The sequence below is a fragment of the Gracilinanus agilis genome, chromosome 2, assembly GCF_016433145.1.
Source record: "Gracilinanus agilis isolate LMUSP501 chromosome 2, AgileGrace, whole genome shotgun sequence".
Lineage (NCBI taxonomy): Eukaryota > Metazoa > Chordata > Mammalia > Didelphimorphia > Didelphidae > Gracilinanus > Gracilinanus agilis.
Window position 1 is genome coordinate 137,009,775 of NC_058131.1, and position 21,097 is coordinate 137,030,871.

Genomic DNA, 21,097 nt, shown 5'->3' on the forward strand with positions numbered 1-21,097 from the left:
AATTAATCTCCCTTAATTACTGGCCATTTCAAAGTGCACCACGAGGGAGCTCAGATAGAAGAAGCCTCCCTCCTGAGTCTAATCCCTGGTTAAAAGACTGAGTGTTCTCCATTCCAAAGCTACCTATTATACTGACCACAGGATCTGCATCTCTGCTACAATGCCAGAGAACAGCCCTGCTCCACGCTGGCCCAAGTCATCATCTTCTATTAGCAGTGGCCATTCCTGAAATTAATCTAAAAGGGAGCCCTTCCATCCCAGAATGGAATCAAATACCCATTTCAATTTGCTTTCCCCCAGATTTCCCAGGAGGTATGCTGAATGAGATAATCAATGGTGATTATAGGACTTAGCTTGCCTCAGTGAGTCCAAAGTGTTAAGAGGATGGTGAATTTCTACCTCAGTGCTTTCACAAGTTGGGTGCTAATTCAGGCGGGATACATTATCCCCCCCCCTTCCCTTTTTTTTCAGCTGTGTTAAACCATATGCATCATGAAAATTCTGTATGGTAGAAAAAGACCATCAGTGCTCCTGCTGGATGAAGCTCCTGCTTCTCTTTACTCCCTGGAAGAAGAAAAAAAATTAAGTATAAAGTATCCAGAGGAAAAATGAATAGGCTACTCAAACCAATGATGCTGAAGAAATCTAATTTAGACAGGCTAAGTTTCCCCTGTCTTTGCTAGAGAAATGAGTCAATACCATTGCTATCTAATCCAACAGAAAGAAAGTATTAAATTACTTGTTGCAGATGTCTTAACCCTCAGACAACCGCTTTCTGGTTGGTCAGTTTTTCTGAAAAGAAATAGATATCTAGGGGGAAAATGAGGCAGAACCTGGAAAGGAATAGGTGCTAGTCCCTTGTTAAGCTGAAACAGTAGTTTTATCTTGGGGCTCGGGGCAACCCCCTCTCTCAGGGCTTGCAGTTATTCCCAGGGAAATGTTTCCATCCTCTGTTAGCCTTCTTGAGTGTTCTTCTTGCCAGGAGGGACTCTGGTGCAACACTTCCTTACCTTTCTCATACTCAAAAATGGAACACATATATTATTCAGTTTGTGCACTGACACTCTTGGAGATATGTGGTGGAGATTGTGCAACCTTGAAACAATAGTTAATACAGAGCTATAATTAGGTCTTTTTGTGACTAGGGCAACTATCACAGATGATACCAGGTGCAAGCTGGTATATGGGTAGGTATACTCTTATTTGAGGCTGGGGAGAAAGGGACCCTGGCATGCCACTGGGAAGCTGATTTTCGTATGCTCGATATTCTGCCCTTTCAAGGCACCTCGGAATTTGAGTTTACTCAGAATATGCTGGTGAACTCAACTCTTACTTTCCCACCCCAATCCCCCAGGATTGTGCTATACACTGTCCCCTTGTGCCTAACTGTGCCCCTTTCCAGTAAATAGTATATTACTCTGCCCTTGTACTTTCTTAATATCTGTATCATGTGCAACTGAAAGGTGATCAACATCCTGCATGTCTTACCCAAACTTTTGTGGCTATTCCTTTTATAAACCTCATATAACTCAGGTAAGAGGAGCCTCCTTGTATCCAGTGCATGCATGGTTCTAACTCACAAGTCCTTTGATCTGTCCAAATAAAACCCTCATTAAATTGTTCCTAACTCAGTTTCTCTAGTATGACACCATTATAAGCTTGCTGTTAGAGAGGTCCAAACCAGAGGAACAGGGAAGAGTGAAAAGGAAATTCATCCTAGCCCTCCCCCGCTTTGTTTCCTTCCTATTGTCATGAATGAGCTTTGCTAACTAGGTGCTTTATAAACTATATTGTTTCTCTCCTGCTGAAGGACTCTTAAAAAATAGATTTCCTAAGAAAAAGTCCCAGTTGCTGCACCCTGGTTATGACTCTGACTTACTGTGAAACTTAAGGAGAGACAGGGAAGCATCCATTAGAAGCTTTATATGTTATATGCTCAATACCAACCATGAGTGGGATTCAGATTTAAGAGGATAAGAGGGAAAGTGGAATTTATAGGAAGAGAAAAGGTGTGACAGCAAGAAGGAAAGAAAAGGGCTGGAGCTGTGGAGAACAGCTCCATTCATTGTTCTCCTCAAGAAATCCAAAGAGCTTCAGTTGTGATGAAAATATACAACATGTAAATAAATAAATACATACAGAATAGTTTGAAGAGAGATAAAATACTGGCAAATGAGGGTATCAGGGAAGGTTATACAGAGGGGACAACACCTGATCTGAGCCTTGAAAGATCTGGGGAGACTGAACTGAGAAAGGAGTGCACCTAACTCTAGAAGATGATGTTTGCAAATTAGCAGCAACAAGATAAAGAATTTCCAAGTTCAGAGAATAATTTATAATCTAGTTAAGCTAGAATACAGTGTGTGAAAGAGACTAATGGAAAATGAGCCTGGAAGCTTCTGCTCAGGTAGTGTCCCAACACTGTTCTGGTCTTGAGGACATCCCCTTAACAAGATTTGATAAAATATGAATTCCTTGCCTTGTCCAGGTTCTCTCTTCCTATCCCCTTACGGCTCTATCCCTTTCAGATCCTCAGCTCAGACTATTGTTTATTTCAGAAACTCCACAAGTCTCAGAAACTTCTTTATTGCTGTACACCGCTGCCTCATTGCTGATGCTTCACCTCCTTGCAGCTGAGGTCATTCCATGAACGGTTGGCCAGTCAGGCCCCAGTATTCTTAGGGCCATGTAGCTCCCTGGGAAAAAAGTTCCTTAGAGGAGTACTGAGTGCACCCAACCAGCTTCTCTTCTGACAGGTCTGATTTCCCTCTCTGTCTCTGTCTCAGTCTCTGTCTCTCTCTGTCTCTCTATTTCTCTCTTTGTCTCATTGTATCTCCGCTTTCAAATATGAAAGAGTAGCCCAGGTATGTGGCATGTCCATGAATCTATGAATCACCACCAATAAGCAAACTGAGGAACAAGTGAGAAAGTCATGCCTTATCAAGAAATTTGCTTTGAGAATATCTAAATAATGTCTGTCTTCCATAAGTTTCAGCTACATTAGCCCAGGAGTCTTCTGAGCCAGAGATGCAAGACATTGATATGTTTATAGTGTCTAAATGAAAACTATCCCCTCCAGATAATAAAGGCCATAACTGGTAAATTCATCTTCTGGGGTTGAGGATGCAGGTTTGGCAAAAGAATATACACTCGGGACTCTAACAATAAATTAATTAAAAATCAATTCTTCATATCTATGTACCAAAAATAGACACTCTAATCTGTAATTCTCTGACACTTGAGATTGAGACTTGGTGGGTGTGGAGGAGGAGTTGGGATCACTTATGAGCATTTTAAATATAATATTAATAACCAGCATTTATATATCATTTTAAGGTTTGAAAAGTGCTTTACAAATGTTATTTGTTGTCATATAAAATCTCATTTGATCCTCACAACATCCTGAGAGGAAGGTGCTATTGTTATCTTCATTTTCAAAAGAAAGACACTGAGGAAAGGCACTGAAGAACTTAATGGTTGTGTGAGCCTGGTCAAGTCACTTAATCTCTATCTTGCCGGGATCATATAGCTATCAAGTTTCTGAGGCTAGATATTAACTCAGGTCTTCCTGACTCCAGGGCCAATGATAGATCCACTATGCCATCTAGCTGGTAAAAACAGACAGAACTGTTTTTAGAGCTACAGGAGACTTTATAGTCATCTGCCATCCCTGTAATGGATTTTCCTTTTTATCTCCACCTTTCAGGTTCTTTATCTTTGTCATAAGATCAAATATAAAGTTGGAAGAGACCTTCGGGGTCATCTAGTTCAAGCCCATCATTTTATAGATTGGAAAAAATTGAGATCTAAAGAGATGAAGTAGCTTATCCATGGTCATAAACGTATATTAAGTGTTAGAGTTTGATTCTGAACATTAATTCCAAACCCAGTATCTTTCCACTATACTATGTAGTCTAACTCAACTGCCATCTTCTCCATAAAGTCTTCCCCAATCTGGTTAAATTCATGCTCTCTTCCTGATCAAATATTCTTAGAGCACTCTCTCAATCTCTTACTCACTCTCTTGCAGTATACTTGTTTGTTGTGTGTGTCTACCTATGAATATAAGCAGCTTGATGGCAGGGTTTCTAATTTCTATTTTAGTATGCCCCTGGCCTTTCATGTGTGCAATGCCATCCACAGAGCAGATATTTACTAAATACTCAATGAATTGGCTTTAATTGAGTTCCAGCTCATCTGGTGCACAAACTCCTCTTTTTAAAAACAAGAGAAGTGAGGAATGGGGATGTTAAATGGTTTACTCAGTCATGCAGCAAGTTAGAGTTCAAGCACATGCTTGGTTTCAGGCTTCCTAACTCTGAATTAAGGATTCTTTCCATTTTACCAAGTTGACTCTTTGGTTCTACTCCCAATAAAAGCAACTTGGGCAGATATTAGTAGAATTTTAAGATAAACCCTTGGGCACAAAGCAGAGCAAAGAGAAAGAACATTAGTAGTTCTTCTGAGCTAAACTTCTTATGATTCCTATCAATCATTCACTTGATTAATCAATCAGCCAGCTGGCCAACCAACCAATCAGTCAAGTTGCATCAGTTTCTTCAATGTTCATTTAGATGCCTGGCACTGTCCTAGGTACTATTCATTCATTTGGCCACTCTGTTATTTGGATGGAAGTGAAACAGCTGAATTCCTTACAGGCACATTCTCTATACAAAGCAGCTTCTTGAACTGGCCTTGCTAAGTGATCAAAAAGGAGACTTGAGCCAACTTATAATGTGATCACTTCTCTCATTCCAGGTAGGCTTTTGTTTTCTTCCCAACCTGGAATTCTGGGCTTTCCTCTAGGATATCCCAATCAAAATCAGTCCAGCCTGTCTCTCTGCCCTTTATCAGAGTTCACCTGTCCTGGATCCTGTGTGATAACTGTGATGGCGATGATGATGGCAGTTGTGCAAGACAATATGGCATTGTAGCTCTTCTTACCTCTGTCATATACTAGCTATGTGACCCACAGTTTGTAATTTATCCTTTCAGTGACCCAGACAATTCTGTAAGACTAGGAGTTTTAGAGCCAGTATTGATCTGCTTTGATTGAAAGGGTCTCTACATTTAGATGGGTCCTTCATTTGGAGTTCTTTATGCCAACACAGGTTGAAACAAACAAAAAAAAACCTGACAATTTTATAACACTTTAAGGTTACAAAACACTTTACATATGTTATTTAATTTAAGCCTTACAATAAACTTATTAAGGACTTGTTCTTTGATAGAGAACCCTTGTATTAATGATGGTGAGTTATAGCATTACAGGAAGCTAGCAGGATGATGGGTTATGCCTCTCTGGTAGCAGGTCTACTGTGAGACAGTCTTCTTTCCAAAAATAAATTTTAAACCAGAGAAGAAACTCCAAAGATAAATATATTAGGCACTGGAGTAAGTTTGCGAGTTGGATATTTTAGGCCTCATGTTACCCCTTTCTAAGAGTCACCAGGCTAGCTGCCAGCCCTGTGAATCATCATGCTTTCTGGTCCTCTCAAGGGTAACGCATTTACTTCAGCCTTTGGGCACCATCCAAGTTGCCAGGTTGACTTAGCATCACAGAATCACGGAATATTAGTCCTGGAAGGGAACTTCAAATAATCTAGTCACAGGATCATAGCTCCAGAGCTGCAAGACACCTCAGAGGCCATCTAGTTCAGTGGCAGCCAACTGAAATAGAAATAGGCTGTATTTTTCAAAAAATTAATTATTTAATAAAGAATATTTTTCCATGATTCATATTCTTTCCCTCCCTCCTCCCTCCACTGCCCTCCCATAGCCAATGAGCAATTCAGCTGGGTTTTACATGGGCCATTGATCAAGACCTATTTCCATATTGTTAATATTTGCCATAGAGTGATCATTTAGAGTCTACATCCCCAATCATATTCCCATTGAACCATGCGATCAAGCAAATGTTTTTCTTCTGTGTTTCTACTCCCACAGTTCTTTCTCTGAATGTGGATAGCGTTCTTTCTCATAAGTCCCTCAGAATTGTCTTAGATCATTGTATTGCTGCTAGTAGAGAAGTCCATTACATTCGATTGTGCCACAGTGAATCTGTCTTTGTGTATAAGGTTCTCCTGGTTCTGCTCCTTTCATCTCCTCCAACACTTCCTGGTCATTCCAGTTCACACATAATTCCTCTAGTTCATTATTCCTTTCAGCACAATAATATTCCATCACCAACAGACACCACAATTTGTTCAGCCATTCCCCAATTGAAGGGCAATCCCTCATTTTCTATTTTTTTGCCACCACAAAGAGTGTGGCTATAAATATTTTTGTACACAATATTTTTCCCCTATTATCTTTTTGGAGTACAAACCCAGCAGTAGTATGGTTGGGTCAAAGGACAGACAGTCATTTAAAGCCCTTTGAAATAGGCTGTATTTTGGATAAGAACACAACAAATTCACATCATCTATGTTGAAGTTTATTTTTATTTATTTTTAAACATTTCCCAATTATATTTTAACATGGCTTATACACACTCTGGAATTACATGGGCCATGAGTTTGATCTCTCTGATAAAATTCATCTTCTTCATTTTACAAATGAAGAAATAATGACCCACAGAGATAAAGTGATTTGTCTGATATCACACAGCTTGTTAGTGATGGAACTAGAACTACAATCCAGGGGTCCTGACTGCAAACTATAGGTCCTTTCCATGATTCCCATTTCCTAGGTAATAAAGACTCTTCCTGTCTTGAATAAAATATATTTCATAGTTGTGATAACTTTACTGGTGCTTAGTTATGTGATAGCTGTTGTTTCTTCCTTCTCTCTGACCTCTACCAGTGTTTCAGAAAGGCTTAAGATTAAAATGATTCTTCCAAAGTTACAAAGCAATTGAGAAGGATGAAGCTGGAACTGGAGCAAATCTTTCAGACTCTCTATCCAAGGCAGTAACTCTTCTCCATAGCATTTCTTTTTTTTTAACTCTTACCTTCCATCTTAGAATCATTACCAAGTAGAAGAGCAGTAAGTGCTAATCTGTTGGGGTTCAGTGAGTTACTTGCCCAGAGTCACACAGCTTGGAAGTGTCTGAAGCCATATTTGAACCAGGACCTCCTGTCTTTGGACCCAGTTCTCTATTCACTGAGCTGCCTAGCTACCATCATAGCATTTCTAGTGGTACATTATTTTGTCCTGAGTTAGATGCCTGGGTTCTTGACTAAGTGAACTAGAAATTATATTTGGGTTTGTGGCTTTGACAGTTGGGGTAAACTGTTTTCCTTATCTGAACCCAGAAGCATATGCAAAGATTTTATTCTAAGGGGATCTCCCAAAAATACTTATTAAGGACCATAAAAATTTAAGTTACAACAAGGAGAGAGACACTTCCAGTGAGTCCTAGATGCCAAGGCTGTCCTAGATGTCCTAGATAAGAGGAAGGTCACTCAAATGACCCAGTGTGGTTATAGCCCTATCTGTACTTCAGCTTCTTCTTTAAGTAAATACAATAAACATTTACTAAGTACCTGCTGTATAATGCACTGTGCTAGGCATTGGGGGCACAAAGATAAAGAGGAACTTACCCCTATCCTCAAGGATTTTACATTCTACTAAAGGTATATAATCCAAATGTAGTAATTACAAGGTAATTTGAGAAGAGATAGACTACTTAGACTACTAATAACTTGGGTTGTGGGTGGGCAGAGATCTGAGAAGGTTTCATAAAAGAAGTGGCTCCTGAGTTGAATGAGTATTGAAGACAGACAAATATGATGAGGGATTTGCAAATGTGGTATTCCAAGCTTATTCTCCTATCCCCAAAAGATAACCTTGATGAGTTGGAGTTTGGGAGAAGAATATCTCATAGCACTATTCATAACTCTTCATCTGTTATATTCCTCCCAATATCATTTAATCAATTAACATTAGTTAAATTTTTAAAAGGACATTCACTGAGAAAGTATAGCAAGGACCAAAGTACAATAATCTCAGAAACCAGGAACACACTTTTCCCTCTGTATACTCATTCAGTCCCTAGAGAGAGCAGATTTAATATTTAAAATAAAAAAGTCTTCTCCAACCTAGGATCCTTCTCTCCCTTCTCAGAGTCCCCACCAAATTCATCATTGAGTGTTGTCATAGTCAATGGAAGAGTCCATACCTTGTCTATAGCACTCTATAGTCTTGGCTGTTAGGTTGATTCACTTGATTGGGCTGGGTCAGCAGGTTGCTCCTTATGGCTGTCTCCTCCCTAGACTCAGATGCTATGACTATCATCAACTAACTCCAGTTTTTGGAATTTGGAGTCTTTTTCAACAATTTGAGGCTCACAAGGTTGAAATGTAGTCTATTGTATCTCTGGATGCCCACTCCCCTAATAGCAGGAAAGAAGGAAACCTACGAGTGGCAGGAGATACCATGCCTTCATGGCCACATGATGGCAGCAAGGAGAGAAGGTCCTATCTACATGCCCATAGCAGTTCTTGCCTCTCTTTTTACCAAGGAAGAGAGACTTCATCCATTTGAATCCTTCACACACATGCTTCTTTCCAACTTAGAAGGCAATTAAAATGCTTTTTCATCACCACATAGTAAATACCAATAGCTAGAGGATATCCATATGTTTTACAAAGCAGGGAGGAAAAGACACCCCATATTTCCCAAAGTACATTCTGTTGACTTCCACATGGATTGATATTAGGCAGAGCATATTGTATATACTCTAAAAACGGGAACCTCATTGGCCAGTCCTCCCATTACATTGGCATGGGACAAATGCCTTTTTAAAACCCAGAACAAAATCAGGAAACAAAAGGGAATCCATTTTGTTTGGGATGTGGCATGTGCACAAGAGAGTAGTATGGAATAGCTAGAAATGTAAGTTAGGGACAGAACTGAAAAGGTTCCAAATGCCAGATTAAGAAACCTAAATGCTGTTTTCTGCTATAGAGAATAGGGAGTCACAAGGTTTGGGGCTAGGGGAGGGACATGACCAGTAGTGTACATTAGTAAGATTAATTAATTCAGCAGCTATGTAAGGATGGCTCAGAGAGAAGAGACTGGAGGCCAATATAATGGTAGAACACACTCTGGATTGGGAGTTAAAGGACTGTAGTTCAAATACGATCCACTTACTATGTTTGAGTCTCAGCTTTTTCATCAGTAAAAACTAATCTCTAAGGCCCATTCCAGCTCTCAACTCAACAACTATACCACTTACAGGTAAAAACAGCCTGAACTAAAGTGATAGCAGTGAGTGGAAGGACTAGAGCAGATATATAACATATTCTAGAGCAGGGGTCCTTATTCTAGGGTCCATGAATAAATTGGGGGGGGTCTATGAACTTAGATGGGCAAAAAATCTAGACCTTTACTTTCTCCAATCTCAAACTGAAATTTAATATTTGATTCCATTATAAAGGAAGGTAATATCAGTTATTCTGAGACTAGCAAAAGCTCATCAATCTAGCAAAGGGATTCATGACATAAAAAAGATTAAGAACCCTTGTTCAAGAGTTAAAATCACTAGGTCTTGGTAACTGATTGGATGTGAGGGATGAATAAGTAAAAAATGAACTAAAATTTTGAGCCTGAGTGACTCAGAAGTTCCAACAATTGAAACTGGGAAATTGGAAGAAGAAGCTATTTGGGAGGCAAAATGATAAATTCAGTTTTGAACATGTTGAGTTTGAAGTGATGGTGAGACCACCATAGAGGAACATCTGCAGGGAGTAAGAAATGAAAGAGGAATTCAGGAGAACTTGTATATATTTGGGAATCATCTGCAGAGAGGTGATAATTGAAGCAGTGGGAAGGAATGAGAGAGAGAGAGAGAGAAGGGAGATAAAAATAGAGCCTTAGGGATCATTTATATTTGGGCAGTAGGAAGAGGAAGCCAAACCTCTATTGCCTCAGGAGACTCAAAGTCAGACAAACAAGAGAAGAACCAGGAAAGAGCTTTGTCATATAAGATGAGTAGGGAGAAGGTACTAAGAGGGAAGGAGTGGCTAGCCACATCCATCAGATCTAATAGAACATTTATGGACAACAAAGACTGAGAAAAGATCCCAGGGTCTAGTCATTAAGAAATCATGGGTGACCTTGGGGAGAGCAGTTTTGACAGAGTAATGGGTGCAGGTCTTAAATTGTAAGCCGACTAGAAAGAATCTGAATATACAGCTGTTATTATAGATGTGCCTGCCTAGTTATTGGTATAGTAGAGAGAATGGGAGGACTATAAAGCACAAAAATGAAAGAGGGCACGGGGGGTGCTTCATATAGTATAAAGGAGGTTTCTAATGATGCTCTCTCATCATTAGGACTTTGGGAATAGTATGGTAGAGAAGGAGGCTGATTCTAAGACACTTGTAGTAACTAATGGCTGCTTCTAATTAGGATATTTAGAGGAGTTTGATAGAAGGAAAGGGACTTGTATATCATTAAACAGACCGTCCTTAATATGGGGGGGGGTGGATGAATGAAAATGAGGAGGTTGGACTAGTTGACCTTTAAGATTCCTTAGTTCTGAATAGAGGATCCTGTGAGACTATGTCTCCTCTAAAGACCATTTCCCTACCAGATTGCATTCATTCATCCATTCTTCTGGAGTGTTCACTATTTGAGCTCTTTCCTACATGCTCCTGACTCCTTTTCCCCCTATTAACCTCTCCTCCATCCTCACCTCAGGGTAGCTAGGTAGTGCAGTGGATAGAGCACCCGGAATAGGGGACTCATCTCCCTGAGTTCAAATTCAGCTTCAGACTATTTACTACTTGTGTGACCTTGAAGAAGTCACTTAACCCTGTTTGTCTCAGTTTCTCATCTATAAAATGAGTGGGAGAAGGAAATGCCAAACCACTCCAGTATCTCTGCCAAGAAAACCCCAAATGTGGTCACGAAGAGTCAGACACATCTGGAAAATGGCTACATTCACCCTCACCTCTTGCATGAGAGCATAAGCTCCTAGGAGTAGGCTTGTGCACACACACACACACACACACACACACACACACACACACACACACATACACACACACTTTTCCTGTTTTCTCTTCAGTTTCGCATGTTGCAAAGCTGATCACATCTGCTCAGCCCTTTCTCTGCCCACTTAGCTAAGCACTCATTTGGGGGAGCATCTCTCTTCTGTCACAGCTCCAGGGCACAATGTGTTGGTCAATAAACAAAGGCCAAATGCTATGTGTCCCAACAGATCACTATAAGTGACTGTGATAGGGAAGATCACTCTCTAATTCCTGCTCAGAGCTGGGAAGCCATCATCATTCCTGAACAGCAACAAAAGAAAAATCCCACACTCCAGGTGAATGACTAAGAGGCACAAAACCCAAGCCCAGGGCCATCACACAGAGATTTATTCCAGCACGTGATGGGTCCATAGAGGGAACCGGCCATGCTTCTTCTCTACTCTAACTCTGACACAAGAGGTGGCAGTTATTTTTAACTTGTCAACCTTTTGGTGGCCTGGGCTCCACCCAGCAGAGTCCCAGGCTCAGAGACTGAACAATTATTAATAGAGAAAGAGAGCACTGGAGCCCCCAGCAGCCATTTTTAACAGTGGACATGATTGCCCGATTTTGAGCTGTGCTCAGGGACTCATAAGAGGAAGACATAATGCTTGTTTGTGGAACTTTTATTGCTAATTGACATTTTTTCAGTGCTCCCTTGGCGGCTGTAGTTATTCCTGATTGGAAGGGCCATGAAAAGCACCAAGTTGTGCACTGTCTCCAGATGGGGCTGTATTTCTTCTATGGTATCATAAAAATAAATAAATAAACAAACAGACAACAAGCTATCAAAATAAACTCCCTCCAATGTAATCCAGAGAAATGGAAAAGATGGGCAAATGGGTGGTTTTTTTTTCTCTTTGTTAAAAAAAAAAAAAAGGGATGCCACTTTAAAACTAATTGCCCTGCTTTATGATCTCAGATTTTCAGCTCCTTATGAGAATCTCTGTATTTCTTAGGGGTACTAGCTTCCTTCTAGCATCTGTAACTTGTTCCAGTGTGGGAAGTACATGCAAAAACAGTTTTCACACTCATCCAGCCAATGAGCAATTTACATTAACAAAGATGTTCTGAGTTCCGTTCTTCTGAGCCCCTGGTAGGTAGTAAATGTTTCCCATTTGACTCATTCTGTTATCTTCCCTGGAAAAAACAAAGAATGCAAAAAGAAATACGGAAAATGCAAAAGTTCCCTGTCTTAGAAAGTTTATTTTGATTTTTCTTGAAACATGCTCATTCAATTTAGGATTTATTAAGTACCTACCACATGTGAAATCTTGTATTAGAAGTAGGGATATTTTTTTTAAAAACCACCCACCAACACCAATCCTCCATGAGCTTGCAATCAATCAGAGGGCACAGATAAGTAAATATAAGATATTTTGAGAGTGAAAGAACTAAACCTAGAGGGGTTGGGAAATAGGGAAGGTTATTCATAATGGGTAACATCTGGGCTGAGCGTTGAAAGAAGCTAAGGACTCCAGTAGGCTGACATGAAGAGGAAGCAGGTAGGGAGACAGAAAGATCTAGTAAAAGGGAGATAAAAGTAGAGAGGCAGGAGCTGAAATCCCAAGTTCAGGGAGCAGTAAGTAGGCCAGTTTGACCAGAACATAGAGCATGTGAGGCAGAGTATTAGGAAATCAATATGGAAGACAAAACCTGCCTAAGTTGGTTGGTAAATGGGATTATTTTATACTGAAAAGAATCAATAGGAGGAGGAGAAAAAGGGAATCATTCAGCATAAATTGCAGTAGGTTTTTTTAGTACATGGTCTGTTCCATTTTACTTTTGACAGAGACTACATTGAGTTTTACAATGGTTTTATTTTGCCTGCATTCACAAGCAAAGGTTAAAAACAGTCTTGACTCAAAAAATCCATGGTTACATCAGAAATTGATTCATTTGAAAACATCCTCTTCAAGAAGGAACAACAGAAAAAATAATGGCAAGATGACCTGTACCACTGAATTGGCTGGTTGCATGAAAAAAAAAAAGAGAGAAAGTTATACTTTACAAATCTGAAATTTTGCTGATAGTTGGGTGTCCAGCGGCTTAATCTATCATAACACATCGTTGTCATGTCTGACTCTTTGTGACCCCATTTGGGGTTTTCTTGGCAAAGATACTAGAGTGGTTCGCCATTTCCTTCTCCGGCCCATTTTATTCATGAAGAAATTGAGGTCAACAGGGTTGAGTGACTTGCCCAGGATCACACAGTTATTAAGTGTCTGGGGCCAGATTTGAACTCAGAAAGATGAGTGGAACACTGTGCCACCTATCTGCAGCTGAGAACACCTGAAGAGAAGTCAAGTTAACACACACTTATTAAGTACTTAATATATGCCAGGCACTGTGCTAAATTCTGGAGATACAAAAAAGTACAAAAATCAGTCCTTGCTCTCAATTCTAATGGGGGATAGCACATATAAACACCTACATATGCATAAACATGGGATAAATCAGAGAGAACAAACAGAGGGAAAGCACTAGCATTCAGGAGGACTAAGGAAAGCTCATTTTAGAAGGTAGGAATTCAGCTGGAACTTAAGGAATCCAGGGAAGGCAGAGATAAAGAGAGAGAGAATTCCAAGCATAAAGGACAGCCAGTGTCCTGAGTAAACTAATGATGTCAGAAGAATTAAAGTCCAAGTACTGGACTCAGGAGAGACTTTCATGCCCTTATTCAGGACCTATTTATTCTTATGGTGCACTCAATAGTTCTAACAAGCTTGATTATCTTTCTCTTCAGGTCACACCACCTTAGAAACAATAAATTGGAAGGTAGGGAGAGTCTGGGCAGCAGGGTGACTCAGTGGATAGAGCACTGAGCCTGTAGTCAGGACAACTCATCTTTCTGAGTTTCAAATCCAGCCTCAGACACTTCCTAGCTGTGTGACCCTGGACGAGTCACTTAAACCCCTTTGTCTCAGTTTCCTAATCTGGAAAATGAACGGGAAAAGGAAATGGCCAACCACTCCAGGATCCTTGCCAAGAAAACCCCAAATGGGATCATAGAGTCAGACACAAATGAAATGAGTGAGCAACAAAAAGGGAGAGGTTGGCTACAGCCTTACCATCAGCATCTCAAGTCATGTTGGTTCTCTTGCTCACCCTCTGCATCAGCTTCAAATCTCTTTGCTATTGTATGCTGCTAATACACATCCTCACATGGAAGTGGGTTAGATGAAGAGGGTGAAATCCTACCTGTGGAGAGCAGCTGCAGCTTTACAGTCTGATGGTTTCACTGTCTTGCCTTCTTAATGGCATTAATATGAGGATTAGGGAACCCCCTGATTTTACAATTGTTTGGGTTTCACCTGCATTCACTTGCAAGAGGAGAAAACTTCTTGAAATTAAAGAATCCCTGGTGATATCAGAAACTGATTCATTTGAAAATATTCTATTCACTAAGGAATAATAGCACAAAAGAAATTGTGGCAGCCCAGATATAGTGCGGCGTAGTGAATAACAATAATAATAATTTTAGATGATACTTTTTAAAATTTTTATTTTGAATATTTTCCCCTAGTTACATGTTTCACGTTCTTTCCCTCTCCCCCAAACCCTCCTAACCCCCCCTTAGTCGATGCACAATTCCACTGGGTTTTACATGTATCATTGATTAAGACCTAATTCCATATTATTGATAGTTGGACTAGAGTTATCATTTAGTGTCTACATCCCCAATGATGTCCCCATCAGCCCATGTGATCAAGCAGTTGTTTTTCTTCTGTGTTTCTCCTCCTACAGTTCTTCCTCTGAATGTGGCTAGTTTTCTTTCTCATAAATCCCTCAGCCTTTCTCTGGATCCTTGCATTGCTGTTAGTAGAGAAGTCCATTACATTAGATTTTACCACAGTGTATCAGTCTCTGTGTACAAGGTTCTCCTGGTTCTGCTCCTTTCACTCTGCATCAATTCCTGGAGGTCTCTCCAGTTCACATGGAATTCCTCCATTTCATTATTCCTTTCAGCACAATAGTGTTCCATCACCCGCATATACCACAATTTGTTCAGCCATTCCCCAATTGAAGGGCATCCCCTCATTTTCCAATTTTTTGCCACCACAAAGAGTGTGGCTATAAATATTTTTGTACAAGTCTTTTTCCTTATTATCTCTTTGGGGTTCAAACCCAAAGCAGCAGTGGTATGGCTGGATCAAAGGGCAGGCAGTCTTTTATAGCCCTTTGAGCATGATTCCAAATTGCCAGCCAGAATGGCTAGATCAGTTCACAACTCCACCAGCAATGCATTAATGTCACAATTTTGCCACATCCCCTCCAACATTCATTACTCTCCCCTTCTTTCATTTTAGCCAATCTGCTAGGTGTAAGGTGATACCTCAGAGTTGTTTTGATTTGCGTTTCTCTATTTAACAGAGATTTAGAACACTTTCTCATGTGCTTATTGATAGTTTTGATGTCTTTATTTGAAAATAGCTAATACTTTAATAGTGCTTTAAGGTTTGAAGCTCTTTACAAATATTATCTCATTTGATCCTTACCACAACCTAGTGAGGTAAGGTGCTATTGTTATTCCCACTTTATAGTTTAGGAAACTGAGGCAGACTGAGATGAAATGACCCATCCAAGGTCCTACAACTAGGAAGTATTTGAGGCTGAATTTGAACTCAGGAAGATAAGTCTGCAGGTCTAATATTCTCTATACTTTGTTGCTAGGAAGATTTAGGTTTGAATTCTGTGCTATGAATCTTTCCCTAACTGTTCTTCATTTCAGTGCCTTTCATCTGTTAATTATTTAATTACTAAGTTCCTTTCCTCTGTTACTTATTACAATTTATCCTATATATAGCTTGTTTTATATATATTTGTTTGCATGTTGTTTCCTCCATTAGATTGTAAGCTCTACGAGTACTTTGCCTCTTTATGTATCCCCCATGCTTAGGACAGTGCGAGACATATAGTAGGTGCTTAATAAATGTTTGTGACTTCTTGGCTAAGTCACTTAATATCTCTTCCCCATTCCCATTCTTCATTTATGAAAGAGAAGGCATCTCACTCACAGGTCCCTTCTGGCTCTAATCCTATTATCCCATGAAAAACCTGCTGAGGAGGCCAGCAAGCTCCTCCCCAGAAAAATAAAAAGAGAATAGGGTTATGGGTTCCAGGGGGATTGATTATCTCTCCTGAAATTATAAAGGACATTATAGACAAACTGCCTAATTCACATTTTTGCTTGGGCCCACTTGATCATCACTGATGACACAGTTGGCCTCTGTCAAGCTGCATTCAGATTTTCCCTGTACTTAGAGGATCTCTACTAGAATCTGGATGCTACTCCTAAAAGTAAAATTGCTGGGGGCAGGTGGGTAGCTCAGTGGATTTAGAGCCAGGCCTAGAGACAGGGGGGGGGGTCCTAGGTTCAAATCTGGCCTCAGACACTTCCCAGCTGTGTGACCCTGGGCAAGTCACTTGACCCCCATTGCCTACCCTTAGCGCTCTTCTGCCTTGGAGCCAATACACAGTGTTGACTCCAATACAGAAGGTAAGGGTTTTTAAAAATAAATAAATAAATAAATAAAATCTATTGCCATGGCACATCTCTCTTTAAGTTCTTTGTTTTTTGACAGTCTGCAATTCCTGGAGCTCTACCACGTAATTTTTAGGCGAAGCTGGGTAAAGTACCAATGGATCTGGAGAAGAGGAGATTGATATTCAAATTCTGCCTGTAGCTGGTACATCGAGGCCTCATAAAGGATATGAGATTTTCCCAGAGACTTCTGAAAGAAAAGAGAAAGGGGGCATAAAACATTAGGGCATTTTCCTGGGATTGATAGGATGTGTATTGTTGTTTTTAAAAAAGAAGAAAATGACTATTTCTATTTTTACAAATACACATAGGTAGCCAGGGTAAATGATGGGCAGCTAAGTGGCACAATGGGCAGAGTGCTGAGCCTGGAGTAAGGAAGACTACTCCTCCTGAGTTCAAATCAGGCTTCAGACACTTACTAACTATGTGACCCTGTGCAAGTCATTTAACCCTGTTTGCCTCAATTTTCTAATCTGTAAAATGATCTAGGGAAGGATAGAGTAAATCACTCCAAGAAAACTCTAAATGGGGTCACAAAAAGTCGGAAATGATTAAACAATTTCAACAAAATATATCCGGTGAGAAATTACTTTCTATTCAGAATATCTTTGACCTAACTATTAGAAAAAGCAGCCATCTGAGGATGGGATACAGCAATTAATATGGGGCTTTGATGCAAGTAGTAAATAAATATCTAAACTGATCAGACTGTAAAAGAAAAAAAAAGACAATTCAATTGGCATTAAGTTGAAAAAGAGGAAAAATGTTGAGGGCTATAAAGAATCCAGTGAGTCCAGAGTATTACATTCTATGAGTGAAGAACAGGCTGGTTGGTGAATATGAAGAGATGCTATAATTAAGCTTCTGTGGATTACAATTCCTCTGAGAAATACAAAATATGAGGAACAAGTAGAGGTCCTCAGGGCTTCATTAACAAAATCCTCACCAAATCTGAGCTACAAAAGTTGCAAAACTGGAAATGGAGAAGGGGAGCAAAAACCACACATATCTAAATCAGTTCAAGGGCAGGAAACAGAGCAGTGTGTGTGAATGTGAGCTACAGGGCAGATTAACAAGTGTGTCAAGGGGAAATCAATTCCAGAGGCAAGAGAGCAAATTAATGATGATTCTTAAAAAGTTGAACCACAGAACTAGTGTTTTTTTTTTAAAGGCGTTTATCTCTTTAATGAAAAGTAACAAAGAAAGCAAAGTACAATTAGTTATCAGACTATCAGAAAAGGGAACCAAATAAGTAAATGGATTAGGAAATGAGCAGTGAGATTCAACTAAAGGTTGAAAGAGGGATCGATAGGAGGAAAATGCTTATCCATTTTTATCTTATTGTAACAGTTTTCCTTTACCACTGAAGAGAATGCCTCAAAACCAGAGCTGAACCTAAGAAGAGGCAATCAGGACCCTGTCTCAAGGGTACCAATGTTGAGGGGGGATGGCAAGGGGAAGGGCATACTTCCTACCTCAAGGTAAAAAAATGGGAGAGAATAGAGGGTGCCTCTCTATCTCTGGATAAGAAACAGGAAGGGATGAAGCTTGGAGGAGAGATGTAGGCTCTAGACCAGGTAAGGAGAAAGATTAGCCTGATTCCTAGGTAACTCAGGCATGACTGGATGGCAAGAAAACATTCTTAAGGGTTTCACCTCTACAGAAATCTCTTTCTCTGGACCTTGTTCTTTCCAGAATTGGGGAGTACTTCATAGGTCTTGAAGCGAATTCTGCCTAGGGAGATCAGTGACACAGATCCTGGGAAGCCCTCCGGACTCTGTTCTGTGTCCCACCCCCACCCCCCATGTGCCCAGCCTCAACTTAATCTTAATCTGTGGATCAGAATCCCTCCCTTTAACTTTCTGCTCAAAATACAAATAGGGACTATGGCAGAATATATTCAACCAGATTGGCTGACTGAAGGGAGAATGTAGCATAGGACTGTGAGCAGATGAATAAATGGGTAGCCGACAGGGAGATTAAAATAGATGTGGAAGGGGCAGCTGGGTGGCTCAGTGGATTGAGAACCAGGTCCAGAAACAGGAGGTCCTGAGTTCAAATTGGGCCTCAGACACTTTCCAACTGTGTGATCCTGGGCAAGTCACTTGACCCCTATTGCCTACTCTTACCACACTTCTGCCTTAGAACCAATACACAGTATTGATTCTAAGATGGAAGGTAAGGGTTTAAAAAAAAAATAGAATGTGGAGTCAAGACCCAGGCAAGACACAAGGAGATCTAAGAAAGGGGAGTCTGTAGCAGGACTCCTGCCATGGAGGAGTTGCTTAATAAAGTTTGGTTAAATCAAACTAGATTGTGGCAAGGAGCACCTAGACATCTGAAGAGATGTCTTAGGACTGTTTACAACTCAAATAAATAAGGGAATAGATGGTACGGGCTAGATCCTGAATGGATAAGAAAGAAAAAAAAAAAGGCGGAATGGGGGAGGTTGGGGGGGGGGCGGGGAATAAAGGAGATCAAATGGCACAAGGACCTGTAGGAAATCATACTGTTTTTCCCCCCGGGACAGCAATTATTTCCCCTTTCCTTCCATGGCCCACTCCGACAGCAGAATGTAAAACCAGCAGGAAAAATGAGTTTGGGGAGTTGGGCCAATTCTTTTCATCCCCCATGAGCTATGATTCCATTAAGGAGGATTTTTAACCAGTGCATGGCTCTAAGATGCAAGGAGGTTAAATGAGGCCCATTCATAAATATTTCAGCTTCCTGACCTATATTTTCAAGCCCAGCCTCAAAATATCGGTAATGGTGCAATTAGCTCTAGGCACATTAACTTTTGGGCACCCACCTCCAAATCTATTTATCTACAGATGCTTCAGCCTGGCAGTGGGAGTCACCCCCCTCTTGTCAGAGAATCGACCTCTAAATTTTTAATTTTTTAATTTCGAGGGTATATTTTACACAGAGGAAGTTATTAAAACTGTATGAAGCTAAACAAAACAAAACAAAACTCTCCCCTTGTTCTGGCAGAATTGATGTATGCAGTAATTATAGGAGGCTTACTAGAGGAAAAATAACGACCTAATCCCAGTTCCCATATTAGAGCACCGTGGCCAAGCCTGATTCATTGGCAGACTAGACCGTAGGCATGTCAAGTCATTCATCCCGACCACGTGACGCTGAAATGGAAATGCCCATGACGAATGCACACGGGGGCTCTGTGTGTGCGTGCTGGGGTGGGTGTGCGCTGCAATATTTATTTCTAGGCAGGAAAACTCACTAGGAAAGTTGTTCTCTGAAAGTGGATTTCCTGGGGCAGAGGTAATACGAGCTGACATTTCTATAGTGCTTTAAGGTTTGCAAAGCGCTTTCCATATATAAGCAGCCGGTGGCACTAGCAGCGAGGCTAGCTGAGCTGTCAGTCACCCAACGAGCTCTCCAATGTGTTCTCTCAGTCTTGCTTTGCCCCCTGGCAGCCTGGGGCCCCCATATCAGCTCATGTGTCAAAAGAGTCTGGCCAAAAATTATTCTCCTTTCCCTTCTAATGTACTGTATTCTCAATTAAACATGTAGCTCGAGCCCCTAGCCAGCTTGCACTGAGAAAACACAATTTTAGGTTTACAAAACCCCAAGACTTCAAGTTGGCTTCCCTCCTGGGGCTTTACAGTCCCTCGTTCCCACTCTCCTGGCTAGCATTCAAGCCAGCAGAATTGGATAGATAGGAACGGCCAGCCTGATTTTAATAGACCGACACACGCATGCTGAAAAAAATATTTTAAGTGACATGGTTTACAGAAATAGCAATTTGAAGAATGACCACAAGCTGTGGGAGGCGAATCGGGCATAGCAGGGCTGACTCCTCAGCAACCAGGTCTCCACTAGAGGATGGCAAAGCAAGGGGAGAAAGGAAGGTGGACAAAGAGATGAGATGATCTTTGCCGGAAAGCAGAAAGGGTCCAAACAATGCAGAGTAGTTTCGATAAGAACCCCATTCCTCTGAACCAAGGATGGGTCCTTAGACAGTTTCAGGATTTTTTACTTTTTATATTTGTAGCTCCAATATAAGGACAACTCTAGGGTTAATAAATGCTTATTAATTAATCAATAAATTAAATTAATATGATTACATAGAAATTAATATAATAAAATTAATCAAAAAATTGAAAACTCATAACCAGTAAACATTTATTAAGCACCCATATGTGCCAGAAAGAGACAAAGACACTCCCTGCCCTCAAGGAGCTTACAGTCTAAGGATCCATTTCCTGACTCCCTTTCCTAGGCCAAATCTCATTCCCCACTATGATTTAGCAAATGGTTGTCAAGATTTGTAAAAGCGGAAAAATTCATTACTCTACTGCCAACCTAAGAGGAGCCTGTCTGAGTTTAGCTAGGCTGGTTCTAGGGCAATATAGATGATTCCATCACACATCTCTCTGTGAAGCCCTTTCAGCTTGAAAGAGCTTACCAGGGCTGGCTTCCACCTGGCCAGTAGTCTTCAAAAACCTAAATTTTTAAGATCAATGCCAGAAGAAGATATTTTAGCAAGTGTCGCTAAAGCTGAGAATTATTTTGAAAATGTAGCAAAATTGTCAACCCCGGGAGAAGG